The sequence below is a fragment of the Gobio gobio genome (genome assembly GCF_949357685.1).
Source record: "Gobio gobio genome assembly, chromosome: 17".
NCBI classification, from domain to species: domain Eukaryota; kingdom Metazoa; phylum Chordata; class Actinopteri; order Cypriniformes; family Gobionidae; genus Gobio; species Gobio gobio.
Window position 1 is genome coordinate 3,376,835 of NC_137110.1, and position 11,887 is coordinate 3,388,721.

An 11,887-nucleotide genomic window follows, 5' to 3' on the forward strand; every position below is an offset into this window, starting at 1 on the left:
ACTGTAGTCATTGGTTATTTGCGAAAGAAAGGCACATCAGAGCTGCTTTGTTGCCCGGCGAGCGTCTTCTTTTAGATCAACTGTGTTTGACGCCATCTTTGAAGTGTAAAAGCGACTATAGATGAATAAATACATGCAGGAAACAAGACTAATCACAGTTTTTCATGCAAATAAATAGCCAAAATATCACAATTTAGCAAACATTATAACAACATCATTGCATTGCATGCATAACTTGTGAAATTAGTGAAACCCATTAAATCAAATTGAAGTTTTGTGGCTTTTATTCCAATTTTATGAGCTTTTACCCTGCACTAACTTGCACTCAGGCATATCAGTTTTGTCCAATGCTTCTCCCCCTAATACCACCTGATCTCACTAGCAAATCATAGTTCAGCCTGTGATGTAGCTTAAATGCCATTGGTTATTTTAAATAAAAATTAGTTGAGGCCTTTGATATACCCTGAACAAACTTTCTGTTCCAGTGTGAAATGCATCTGCAAAGGAAAGAGGACTAATTGCAGAAAACTGAGGGGTTGAGAAAGAAACACAATATTTGAGGAATATTTTGCAGCCCTGCAAGCTTTATATAAAGGTAAGATTGCGGTTTTGTTGGTCGTGATGTCAGTGTAAACAAAGCAACACAAACTGTCTGGAGTCATGCACTCTATAGGCCACTAGAGGACAGCAGAAGCACACTATCAAGTGCACTGTGATCGCTCTGGTAAAACACACCTTATTCAGGTTATGTGGGTGTATTTCTCTTATAAAGAAAAGGACTGTGGTGATACCATGGTACAGTGATGGTATGGTATGGTAATACTGTGATACTTAAAAAAAAAATACCGTAGTATTTAAATGGTAGCTACTCCAAGATGCTTCCAGGACTAGCATATTATTATTAGCCTGCTTTTTGTGAGTGTTGAGAATTTTTGCAATAGATGATAATGCTAATCTTGTCATTGCATTATCTTTGAGAAAATTGAAATCGTTTTAAGTTGTTTAGTTTGACCTTGTCAGGGGTCAGAGAGACCTAGCACACTATTAAGGGTGTATTTCCCAGCTGAAATAGGCGACGGGAGATGCATCCAATCTGCAATTTGAGCAAAATAATTGAGTTATTCAGAATTTGGGCTACAAATCTCCGTAAATTGAACCAGGATGTATCCAAATGTAAAAGCGGATCCACACAGGGAAAGAGTAGGAAACTCAGTTTACAATAAAGTTGCATTTGTTAACCTTAGTTAATATAACATGAACTATACACATTTATTAATCATGTTAATTTCAACATTTACAAATGCAATTTTAAGATCTAACATGAAAATTTTAATATCTAACATTGTTAAAATATATTGCTAATTTTTTGCCCATATGCATTAACTAATCATAACAAATGAGACCTTATTGTTAAGTGTTGCATGTCCATTTTTGATTTTCCTTACTTGTAGGGATGCACCGATATGCAAATTTTGTCCGATGCCGATAATCGTTAATTCTTTATATTCGAAAGCCGATAACTGATAAATCTAAACCCAAATTTGTATATAATTTGAGAGCCTACAAAAACAAGTCTCACCGTTATAATCCATGACCCAAGCACACAATTATAATGCTCTTATTATATATGCACATTGCACTTATATTTTCCTTTTTTGAAGTGATCCAGTCATATTTTAAAGGGGTCCTATAATTCTTACAAGATGTAAAATAAGTCTTTGATGTCCCCAGAGTGTGTATGTGAAGTTTTAGCGCAAAATACCCCACAGATCATTTTTTATAGCATGTTAAAATCGTCAATTTTTGAGGGTGAGCAAAAATTTGCCGTTTTTGTGTGTGTCCCTTTAAATGCAAATTAACTGTTGCTCCTGCCCCCTTTCAAGAAGAGGGCGGAGTTTCAAGGGCTCATGTTAGCAGCTCTGATTACCTCACACACATACACGGAAAATGTCAGAAACTGTTCAGCCTTTTATGATTAAACCGGAGTCAGACGATGACGGAGAGACTCATGACAACATGTAGAACGAGACGGGACGTTTCTGAAGGAATAGTTGATGAATTTATGAGTTTTATTAGCATATTCTGTCATGATAATCTATAAAGCGCTGGTGTGGGAACTGTTGTGAGATGAGCCAGAGAATATCTGCGGATGAAGAGAGAACAGGGATAGTTTAGTGTAATTACGGTTATAACTGATGATGTCATCTTGCTTTATGACATGCTATTGCGTTTGTGTTCGTACTGTATCCATAAACATGAAAGACGGACGACAGCTTGAGCGACTCAACCACAACAACCCTTCCTCTTCTCAACATGTTCCTGAGGGCGGGGTTTATGTAAATTTTAGGGTTAGTGATGTCACTAACCCGTGAAGAAGCTTGTTGTAGTTCCTACCAGCCGTTTGTTGTAGTCCTTGAGTGATTTCTGTAAAAGAAAATATTTCTCTTTGCTTTGAACTGTGAGCATTGTAACTTTTGCAGATACTACACACTCACTAAAGTTAAACAAGTCAAAGCATAATCAACCAGACCTTTAAGCAGTTTAAACCCATCATGGCGAACGGCGCGCATCTGAAGTGTCTCAGCTGAAGGTAATAATACATTATTTATTGGCTTTAATATAGCGGCAAACTTTTCTTATCGGGTTGATAACGATAACATTAAAAATTTACATATTTTGGTGAACGATATCAATATGGTGGCCGATGTACCTACTTATTTGATCTGTATTTAAATGTATTGTAATAAAATACATATTTTCATTTGTAATCTACATGACTAGTTGACTAATATCTGCATTCAAGTTCATCTGAATCTAAACCAATGGACTATTTGGCTGTTGAGTGACTAGTCGACTAATCCATAACCCATAATCATGTCTCTCTGCTTAGTGTTTTATAGTCATACTCATGTCAGACTGTTATTCAGTTGAACTACCAAATCCAAATGCCCTTTTCGTGGTTGATTGCCTGTAAAAATCGCATTAAACAGAACCTACAAAAATGGCCGGGTCACTGATTAAGAGAAGAGAAACTTTACATTTCGGGTCATTCTGGTCGGTGGAGCTGGTGAGAGAATTACCCGCGCTCACGAGATAAGGTAAACAAAGGCCGTCGAATTTAGGCTCACTTCCATTCTCCCAGAACTGATTGCATTGACCCAAAGTCACACATTTAGACAGATAAGCAGCCACAGAGGGTGATAATAGACGTCCCATTGCAACTTTTGTGTTTTATCGCTCTCCAACCTGGAACAGCGGTCCCTTAAGACAGCTCGCCACAGTTTGAGAGACATGAAAAACACAAGCAGTTCTGAAGCCAGTGACATTCTGTTTACTGTCAGGTCAGCGTCGATGTACACTAACACATTTTGGAATAATTTGGACTCACCAAGGCTGGATTATTTGATTTAAATGCAGTAATATTGTGTAATATGATTGCAAGCAGCAGAACCAAGCACAAAGAACACGATAATGCCATCATGGCTGGGAGCATCAGACCGACTGCAACAACAAGCAATTAAAAACATATTAAGCTTGAAAAATCATAAGTACAATCACTAGTAATTTGATTTAATGGTTTATCACTTTTGACCAATAGGTGGCGCTGTGGCCAAACTGGTCAGAGTGAGGTGACAATGACACATGCAAAGTTTTGGTGACGCATTGCAGAGATACAGCCTCAAGAGTCATTTTGGCTTCATGCCTCAACTTTGTTGCGACGCTATATGATAACGGTTTTGTCTACCGACACAAAATCCTTAAAATTTTGTCGGCACAGTCTGAAGATGATCTGACTCCAATTTGGTGAAAATCGGACGAACGGCCTAGGAGGAGTTTGAAAAAGAAGCTTTTTAAAGAAAATCAAAATGGTGGACAGAAAGTTCAGCTGACTATGGCAAAATGGTATCTATGTTTTTGGAATGACCCAAGCAATCTATTAAGTAAATTAGATACATTTAATTATAACTTTTGACCACAAGGTGGTGCCGCCCCAAAACCTTTTGAGTATTTTCAGAGCACAATGCCAAAGACATACTGAGTTTCGTAATGATACGCCAGTGCGTAAATATAGCATTTTACGTCAAAATTCAAAATGACTGATATGAGAAAATTGGGTATCGTACAACTTGGCATGATTAACCCTCAAGCCAGCCTCGCATAACAGCCCTTAATCCCTTTGTGGACACATTTGGGCACGAAGGTCATAAGTGTGATTCCAATTTTTTTTTAAAATAAATGTTATATTACCATCTTTGATAAAATCCATTCTATCAATTTATGCCTTTTTTGTGATTTTCGGGGTATTAATGAATTTATTTACCTCTAAAAGTACCATATTTTCATGTAAAATATGCTTATTTATATTTAATATTTCTTTAACTTCAGTAAAATAAAACATATCCGCAAGTCCAGAGAGCCAAAACCTAAAAATGTGGTGACTTTGGTGACATCTGGTGACCTATGATGGTATTAATTTCTTTTTAAAGCTGCAATGGCCACTAGATGGCAATAGAACTCAATGGCTGCATATGGGCTAAACTCTGTAAACCAATGTTTTAACAACTTTTTTTTTTTAATTGCCCAGTTATTGGCTCATTTCATTCCTTTGTTTGTGTATGTGTGAGTGACTGTTTTTTATTTGACAAAAATTAAAAACTAAAACTCTTTCTGTTATAGGCTCATTCAATGGCTTTCAATGCAATGCTTTTGTGGATGTGTGTGTGTTTTGTGTGTGTGTGTGTGAGTGTTTGCCACATTGAGACTGTTGTATAGGCTCACTCCTTCATTTGTGTGTATGTATGATCTGCATTGTGTTGGATTTATTGATTTTTATTGGACAAATAAAAAAAAAATATGCTCGGAATTACAGTTTTTCCCATTCATTTCTATGGGTGCCCATTTTTGTCCACGAAGGCGGGATTAAGGACTTTTTTTTTCAAGCACTTAACATTGTAGAATCGAGTCCATTTTTTTTGTGTTCAGGTGGCAAATTTAGGAAAAGTAGCCGAGTCTTGTACCGCTCAGATTAAAGAAAGTATTTACAAAAAAAAAAAAAAAGATTTTGCCCTCATTTGTCGAGGAGATGGCTTTAGCGTTAACCGAAACTAAAGAGATTACTTTTTATATTTGGCCAAAGCATTCAGACATGCACTTTTATGGACTTCAAAAATGACCCAACCATTCACTGCCATTATAAAGCTTGGAAGAGCCAGGACATTTATTAATATAACTCTGATTGTATTCGTCTGAAAGAAGAAGGTCATAGGATGAGCTGAGGGAGAGTAAATCATGGGATAAATTTCCTTTTTGGGTGAACTATCCCTTTAAAAATGAACATATTGGCAGATACCGATATGGTGGCCGATATATCGTGCATCCCTAAAGAATTATACTAGATTTGGTTTTGGCGGTGGAAATGAATAGGCTTGGACTTGGTGCTGGAAACCCAATAAACCCAGAATAAATCATCACGATTCTGCAGCTAAAAATACAGAATTATCATATTTAAAATAATGTTACTGGTAACAAGACATTTGGCATTATCAGGACACACAAATATTGCATTATTATACATTATATTATATAGTAGTTTAAAGGGTTAGTTCACCCAAAAATGAAAATTCTGTCATTAATTCCTCACCCTCATGTCGTTGGACACCCGTCAGACCTCCGTTCATCTTCAGACACAAATGAAGATATTTTAGTGTAAATCTGATGCTCTGAAAGGCCTCCATTGACACAATGGCACGGTTCACTCTCAAGACCCTTAAAAGGCACTAAAGACGTCGTTACAAAGTCCATCTCACTACAGCGGTTCTACAATAACTTTATGAATCGGCGACTATTTTTTTTTGCGCAAAAAAACCCCTAAATAACGACTTACATAGTGATGACGATTTCAAAACAAGGCATCATGAAGCTTCGAAGCGTTATGAATCAGTGAGTCGATTCAGCGGTTTGAATCGCCAAATTTCAGCAGTTTGACACGCGATCCGAATCATGATTCGACTCACTGATTCATAACGCTTCGAAGCTTCATGAGGCCGTGTTTTGAAATCGTCATCACTATGTAAGTCGTTATTTAGGGGTTTTTTTGTGCACAAAAACTATTCTCGCGATTCATAAAGTTATTGTAGAGCCGCTGTAGTGAGATGGACTTTGTAACGACGTCTTTAGTGCCTTTTAAGGATCTTGAGAGTGTAAAGTGCATTGAGCCAATGGAGGCCTTTCAGAGCATCAGATTTACACTAAAATATCTTCATTTGTGTCTGAAGATGAACGGAGGTCTGACGGGTGTCGAACGACATGAGGGTAAGTAATTAATGACAGAATTTTCATTTTTGGGTGAACTAACCCTTTAATGTAGTTAAATTTTCATTTTGGGTGAGCTATACACAAGATTGTCACAGTGTCCACACCCCAATAATGAAAGGTAAGGAACTGCTTCTGTTCCTCCGTCTATGTTCTTCGCTGGTGTCGTGACCTCAGTCATGCTTTCCGTCCCCTGCTGGTGTCTGAAAGTCTGGCGAACGCTTTTTAATAAGCGCTTCGTCACGCACGGCCTCTGTCCTTCAGAACGAGTGGGCGACGGATTACATGCAGGGTGACTCTGTGTTTGAGCAACTCTCTTCAGTCACGGCCTCCCATCCCCTTCCCCGGCGACCTTTAGGAGTCGCCTTCAGATTTTTTGGGAAGGCCATGACCCTTAACGTGTTGATTCCAGTCTATCTTGTAACCGAATATTGAATATTCGCCTCCAGAATATTCTCCAAAAAATATTTAGGCCTAAATTTAAAGGGTTAGTTCACCCAAAAATGACAAAAAAAAATCAAAATAACACCTTTATCCAGCTTGTTCTTGTCTTCCGTGTGTGTCTCCACGACGCATGCGCGAGAATATGAGCAGATCCGGCGTTCGGACACATGACCCAGAAGAGATTTGTTCTCAAGCAGAGGAAGACGCGCGTATCTCAGCTGTTGAATTCTACATTGATCGTGCTTTAGGTCTCGGTGTAGTTCTCAAAATGGGGTTAAAGTGGCATTTCATGGATTCCCGAATGCCGGATCTGCTCATATTCTCACACATGCGTCGTGGAGACACACACGGAAGACAAGAACAAGCTGGATAAAGGTGTTATTTTGATTTTTTTTTACGCACAAAAACTATTGTCGTCGCTTCGTAAAATTATTGTAGAGCCACTGTGGTGAGATGGACTTTGTAACGACGTTTTTAGTGCCTTTTATGGGTCTTGTGAGTGCTAATGTACTGAATGCCAATGGAGGCCTATCTGAAGCCTTTCTCAGCATCAGCTTTACACTAAAATATCTTCATTTGTGTCTGAAGATGAACGGAGGTCTGACGGGTGTCCAACCACATGAGGGTGAGGAATTAATGACAGAATTTTCATTTTTGGGTGAACTAACCCTTTAAATCCAATGCGTTATTTCCTATTATCGATACAATCGATTGATTACCTTTTAAAACGATGTTAGATTGATATATGTCGTCCGGAAGGCCAACTTGGCGAACACAGATCGATGTAGTTAGATCATAGGAATATAAATCGATACATCGATGTAGTAGATGAACCGTTACACCCCTAATGAAAATGTGTCGTCTCATGTGACATTACAGCCATTTAAACATTCATATGCGGACACATGCTGACATTATAATAACCCATTTACCCCTCGAGTCACATGTAGGTTATTAGTATTTCATATGAAAACCTTCTTGCTGGTTTTTTAATACATTTAAAGGATTCAGTTCTGATGCTTTTTTATCTTTCAGCATTTATTTGCAGCACGTTTTGAATAAACATCTCTCTCTCTCCGCTGATCTGGCTAATGAATAGGATGGCGCAGGAGCAGCGTGTTTGCTATCGCAGCCGAGTCGCTTCACCGCTGCAGAATTGGACTGACACCTGGTCACTTATTTGAAAGTGTGCGCTGATTGCTCTCGCAAAAATGGCAGCCATGCTTTTATTATCTGCAATGAGGAGAGAGACTCTCTAATCAACTTTCAGAGTCTCCGGCGTCACAGGCATTGCTTATTTGGGGTGTGTGTCCTGTTATCTGACCCACTTGCTCTGTGTTTACAGCCGCTTTAGGGACGGAATATCAGTCATTCATATATTTGATTTCTATGCTTATTTATGCACTGCTTGAGCAATATTAGCTTGCATTTTGGGGTCCGTTTTATTGTTGTTGACAATAGTTTGCAATGGAAATGTTAGCATATTGATTACTCCATAATGATCATTATGTACACCGATCAGGCATAACATTATGAATAACACTGATGATCTCTGTTAGTGGGTGGGATATATTAGGCAGCAAGTGAACATTTTGTCCTCAGAGTTGATGTGTTAGAAGCAGGAAAAATGGGCAAGCGTAAGGATTTGAGGGATGTGCTGAACAAGTCCCCACCTCGCAACTTACAGGACTTAAAGGATCTGCTGCTAACATCTTGGTGCCAGATACCATAGCACACCTTCAGGGGTCTAGTCCATGCCTTAATGGGTCAGGGACCAACACAATATTAGGTCATAATGTTATGCCTGATCGGTGTATGTTTGAGGTCTGATATAATCTGAAGTTCAAACCTAATGCCCCGTGAGCACAAACCACACACATACAAACACAGCAGATTACCGCTCTTTCCATTTGCACCTTTTTTTCTGCACATCATTTTGTTATCCCAGTTACAGCCAAATTAACCTGCCGCTCTTATCACTCACCCCAGTGCATTATGGGACATTCAGCATGACTTTCTTTTTAATTAACTTACAGACCTTAGAAATGTGTGCAGTTTTATTTTGAAGAGCAGTGAATGAAGTGTATTGTTATAGTCATGCCTGAAGGCCGTTAGGGTTGCGTTATTGTTTTTATAAAACAATTATTATACAATAAAAACGCTATAGTCACACATTTTCATTAGAATATTGATTTATTTAGAAGTTCATTCAGTGCCTATTTCCATTCCTTATATTTGAGTGCCAAAACAAAACCTGCATTTATCATATGAAAGTAAATGTAAAATTCTGACTTTATAACTCACATTTATGAGTTAATATCACATAATTCTGACTTTATAACTCACATTTATGAGTTAATATCACATAATTCTGACTTTATAACTCACATTTATGAGTTTGTATCCCACATTTATGAGTTTATATCTCACATTTATGAGTTTATAACTCACATTTATGAGTTTATATCACATAATTCTGACTTTATAACTCACATTTATGAGTTTATATCACATAATTCTGACTTTATATCCCACATTTATGAGTTTATCACATAATTCTGACATTTTATCGCACATTTATGAGTTTATATCTCACATTTATGAGTTAATATCACATAATTCTGACTTTATAACTCCCAATTCTGACTTTATATCACACATTTATGAGTTTATATCTCTCATTTATGAGTTTATATCTCTCATTTATGAGTTAATATCACATAAATGTGTATAAAGTCAGAATTGTGAGTTATAAAGTCAGAATTATGTGATATTAACTCATAAATGTGTGATATAAAGTCAGAATTATGTGATATTAACTCATAAATGTGTGATATAAAGTCAGAATTGTGAGTTATAAAGTCAGAATTATGAGTTAATATCACATAATTCTGACTGTATATCACATAATTCTGACATTATAACTCACATTTATGAGTTTATATCATAATTCTGACATTAAAACTCACATTTATGAGCTTATATCATAATTCTGACATTATAACTCACATTCATGAGTTTATATCACATAATTCTGACTTTAAAACACATTTATAAGTTTATATCACAATTCTGACTTTATAACACATTTATAAGTTTATATCACAATTCTGACTTTATAACACATTTATAAGTTTATATCACAATTCTGACATAACTCACATTTGAGTTTATATCACATAATTCTGACTTTATAACTCACATTTATGAGTTTATATCACAATTCTGACTTTATAACACATTTATGAGTTTATATCACAATTCTGACATAACTCACATTTATAAGTTTATATCACATAATTCTGACTTTATAACTCACATTTATGAGTTTATATCACATAATTCTGACTTTATATCACATAATTCTGACTTTATAACTCACATTTATGAGTTTATATCACATAATTCTGACTTTATATCACATAATTCTGACTTTATATCACAGTTGCGAGTTTATGCAATTCTGAGAAAAATGTTAGAATTGTGAGATAAAAGCTTGAAATGACCTTTTATAAAAAAATAAAAATAAAAACGCTGTGGCAGAATCAATCATCCACAACTTCGACCGAAATGAATTCGAGCCAAAATACCATAGAGTTTGATTTGGCACATGACCTTTGACCTCAGCAATGAAAGATATGGCAAGTGTTTCTCCTTTCTTGCAGGAGCCTATAACTTGCGATGATAACAGCTAGCTGCATTTTATTATTTGCATTTCACATTCCCTTTAGCATCAGAACAGCCCACCAGTTGAGAAGAGCGGCTCTAAAGTACTGCACAGAAACCGGTTGTGAATGGTGCGGTTGAGACACTTCACCCTCTTCATTCCTCCTCCTCACACACACACACACACACACACACACACACATGACCACACATGCACGTGCAAAGTGGGGCACTATTATTAAGAATCTCGTAGTTGTTGGTTTCAGCAGAAATGTCAGCGTGTGTTGTAACCTTTACTCGAGCATGTTATCTTCCGCCATGGCAGTGCAATGGGAAAATGAAGGACGAAGACAACGCAATGGGATTTGAAAGGTCCCCATCAGCATCTGGCCCCGAGGCGCTCTCCCTTTCACAGTTCAGCTGCGCAGATACTGGTCTTACGCGTACACACACACACACACACACACACACACACACACACACACACACACACACACACACACACACACACACACACACACACACACGTGGAGAGAGCTTCAAATGTTGCTCTCTGTCTCCGCACATCTTTATCTGGGCCGAGCGGTCACTGTCAGGGAATTACGTGGCACTGGGGGAAGTGCCTAAAACAGCTTTGCTAAGCGCATTTGCTCTGGCAGTGGTAAGTCTAACTGACGCTGTTTACTGCAGTCAACAAAATCAATAATCAAAAGCTGGACATGCTCATGGTTCGGTCACCTGGGAATGTGCGCTGCGTGGCTTAATGTGATTTACAGCAGTAGGACATGTGCATCAACATGTGCCTGACTAACACAACACTTCCAGGTCCGCTTCAGTCATGATGGCAGCAAATGAGCAGTTGCATGATGTGCAAGGACAGTGTTTTCTACCTCTAGTGATTCTATTTCAGATAAATGTTTTTTCAAACTTTCTATTCATCAAATAAACCAAAATAAAGACAAAAATATGACGCAGCACAACTGTTTTCAACATTATGCAGCAAATCAAGATTTTTAATGATTTCTGAAGGATCATATAATCACATAATTCTGACTTTATTTCACAATTGCGAGTTTATATCACATTATTCTGACTTTATATCTCACAATTTTGAGTTTATATCATTATTCTGACTTTATATCTCACAATTTTGAGTTTATATCATTAATCTGACTTTATATCTCACAATTTTGAGTTTATATCATTAATCTGACTTTATATCACAATTGCGAGTTTATATCACATAATTCTGACTTTATATCTCATAATTCTGAAATTATATCACAATTGCGAGTTTATATCATAATTCTAACTTTATATCACAATTGCCCAGTTTATATTATAATTCTGACTAAATAACTCACAATTCTGACTTTATATCTCACATTTATGAGTTTATATCATAATTCTGACTTTATATCTCACAATTATGAGTTTATATCATAATTCTGACTTTATATCTCAC